The sequence below is a fragment of the Xylocopa sonorina genome, unplaced genomic scaffold (genome assembly GCF_050948175.1).
Source record: "Xylocopa sonorina isolate GNS202 unplaced genomic scaffold, iyXylSono1_principal scaffold0031, whole genome shotgun sequence".
Classification (NCBI taxonomy): domain Eukaryota; kingdom Metazoa; phylum Arthropoda; class Insecta; order Hymenoptera; family Apidae; genus Xylocopa; species Xylocopa sonorina.
In genome coordinates this window covers 275,425-279,015 of record NW_027490102.1, presented here as the reverse complement: position 1 = coordinate 279,015, position 3,591 = coordinate 275,425, and positions in this window count along the sequence as shown.

Sequence of the window (3,591 nt, the reverse complement as noted above, 5' to 3'; positions counted from 1 at the left end):
TACGTATCGGAGCAATACAGTTCTAATTCTTCATAAAACACGATATGGCATCTCGTTTCTAGGTCTCATGGTAAGATGTAATATTCAATGCAACGCGTTATGTATATCTCGCCTACACTTCGAAAGAATGTGAGTCCCACACTTCGTGTCTAGGGAATAGCGTTTCTAGATGTCTACATATCGCAGCAATAGATATATTTACGAAATTACTTAAATCGTCTTATTCTCAAAAATAGCCTTTTCGTCACAAACGTATAATAAATGAAGTCTTCGAAGACCCCACGTTTTATTTGTTCCGTCGGTCGGAACATGTTCCCCCCGTGGAGTGACCGTGTCGATCAATCTAGATCGGATTGATCTGAATATCTCCGCGACGTCGATGGTTCAAACTGTCGCCTCGAATGTGGGCAGCTCCGCTAGCTGCTTGACGTTGCGTTTGTCGCCCCCTGGCTGGTCCGTACGGTGACCGCTCTGATGATCTTGTCTGGACCTGGGTGCACCTCTTCGACCCGACCACGGTGCCACTGCAAAGGCGGGAGGTAGTCATCCCTTAAGACTACGAGGGATCCTTTCTTGATCTCGTGGTAGCCCTTGGTCCATTTTTTTCGCTCGTTCAGACGGTCAATATACTCCTTGTGCCACCTGGTTCAAAAGTCCTGCTGGACGTTCTGGATGTGTTGCCAGTGTGAGAATCGGTTACGAGGAATATCGCTGAAATCAGTCTCGGGGAAACTCGTTAAGGACGTGCCGATCAGGAAGTGGGCCGGAGTTAGGGCCGATGGACCATTAGGATCGGATGATAATGGAGTAAGCGGGCGGGAGTTTAGGATCGCTTCGATTTCGATCGCGAACGTGTTGAACTGTTCGAACGTAAACAGTTCTTCCCCGACGTCTCGTTTGACGTGGTGTTTGAACGATTTGACAGCTGCCTCCCAAAGGCTGCCGAAATTTGGAGAAAGAGCTGGTGAAATGCCATGAAATGCCACGATATTTCCTTGCCCGTGAGGAAGTGTCTTACCTTATCGTCCGTTTGCAGTTTTTGGTACAGTGCGCTTAATTCGTTATTCACTCCAACGAAATTTTGTCCCGTTGTCGGAATAAATGTACCGACAGATGCTCCTACGACCAATGGAGCGTTTCAATGCCGCGATGAACGCTTCGGTAGTCATGTCACTGACGACCTCAAGATGGACCGCTCTCGTTGCAAAGCACACAAACACGGCTACATAGATTTTTACTCGCGTTTTTCCTTGATATAGAAAGGACCGCAATAATCTGTTCCGCAATTATAAAAAGATCGGCATTCGGATACGCGTGCCGCGGGTAGAGTGCCCATTACGTAATTCACGGCCGGTGGTTTTACGCGGAAGCACCTGATGCACTTCTTACCATCAATGGGCCAATACCTCTGCCTTAGTGTCGGCAGCGTGGTATTGATACCCGAATGATGTCCCTTTAAATGCGTGTGACGAATGATCAGATCGGTGATGTGATGCGATCTTGGAGGCAGGATCGGATGTTTCTGTCCGAAGGGAATGTTTGCGTTTTGTAGTCGACCGCCTACCCGTAGAATTCCCGTTTCGTCTAAGAATGGCTGCAGCGAGATCCCGTTACTCTTTGGATGCAGCTCTGTACCGTTCTTCAAATTTCGGATCTCCTTTTCGAACACGGAGGCCTGCACGAGCCTCAAGATCCGATCATTAGCGTCGTGGACCTCTCGTACGGTTAGAAGTCCTGCGTTACAATGATTTTTGCGAAATCGGAGACAATACGCGACGATCGTCCTTAATTTCGCCATGGCTGAAGAGCGGCCGAGAATTTCGTTGCTACGGATGGTCGTTGCCAAGCATGTATTGGCACGAATATCGGGTATTTCCGAAATAAGGTTGAACGTATATTTCGGCTAATCCCTGTTATTGTCGGCAAACCACGATGGTCCATGACGCCAGATGGAGGGCTTCAAGAATTCCGCCGGTGTTTGTCCTCTCTATATGAAGTCCGCTGGATTGTCGTTTGACCTGACGTGCCGCTATCGGTCTTCGCTTGGATTTCGGCCACTCTATTTGCCACGAATGTTCTTAGCGTGGCTGGTTCGCGTTGCAGCCAATTTAAAACTATCGTGGAATCCGTCCAGAAGTTAATCCAGTCGAATCGGCGTGCATTACTATCTCGGGCGTTAGAAAATAATGACGTCAGTAGCACCGCACCGCAAAGTTCGAGACGTGCGAGGCTGACAACTTCTACTAGTACGAACCGAAATTTCGTGCATAATAGTCTCGTTTTAATTCGTTCGCGATTGTCGACTGACCGTACATACACGCACGATCCGTATGCTCGTTCGCTCGCGTCGCAGAACCTGTGTAATTCCACTCTTCGCACCTTCGATTGGCATACGTGTCACTCGAAGAATGACACTTTCGTTATGTAACTGCAATTCCTTCACGTACGTGGACCATTCTGTATGGAGAATTGTTGGTAGCGATTCGTCTCAGGCCAATTGCAGTTTCCAAAGGTGTTGCATAAATATTTTTGCCATTATTATTACTGGCGCCAGTAAACCTAACGGGTCGAATATTTTTGCTATGGTGGATAAGATCGTGCGTTTGGTGATCCTCGTATCGATGTTTGGATCCACGAAATAGATGATTCGGTCGCCGAGAGTTTTCATGGTGGCTTCTCCAAAATATTTTGGGTGAATTTCGCCTTCCGGAAGTCCTGCTAAAAGTTTCGGTTCGTTCGAGACCCATTGTTGAATGTGGAGGCTGCTGCGGTTAAGTAGCTTGATTACCTGGTCCCGTAAATGTCTAGCGTCTTCGTAATTATCTGTGCCAGTTAGGAAATCGTCGACGTATAGATCTCCCTGGAGCACGGTCGATGCGAAAGGAGCATTCGCCTTTTCGTCGTCCGCTAGCTGATGAATACACCTGATGGCGGGGAAAGGTGCTAAAGATAGTCCGAACGTGACTGTATTCAGCTCGTACGCTTTCACCTTTCTGTTGTTATCTCGTCATAATATCGGCTGGTATCGACGGTCTTCCGGTCTTACGAGGAACTGCCGATACATCTTCTCGATGTCTCTGGTTAAGACATAGGTGTGTTGACGGAACCTTATGAGAAGAGCGAATATGTCGTCCTGTATCGTTGGTCCTGCCAAAAGCGTGTCGTTCAATGACAGTCCACTGCTCGATCTTGCAGATCCATCGAGGACGACACGAACCTTCGTTGTTGAGCTGGACAGTTTGATGACGACGTGGTGGGTGTGTTAGAAGACATCCGAATCGCGTGGTTCTACCTGGCTCATGTGTCCCATCTCGAGATACTCCTCGATGACGGCGGAATATTCTCGTTTCAGCTCTGGATCTTTCATGAATTTTCGTTCGAGCGAAAGAAGACGGTTGAAGGCGCGCGACCGAGTTTCGCCTAACTGCATCTTCTTTTCATTGAACGACAGTGCAACAATGTAACGACCGGTTCGTGTCCGTTTAACGTGGTCATGAAAATGCTGCTCGCATTCCTGCTCCGCGGAAAATAGGTGTCGTACGTGTGAACCCTCTTCTAACTCCCAGAATTTTTGAAGTTCGAAATTCAGGG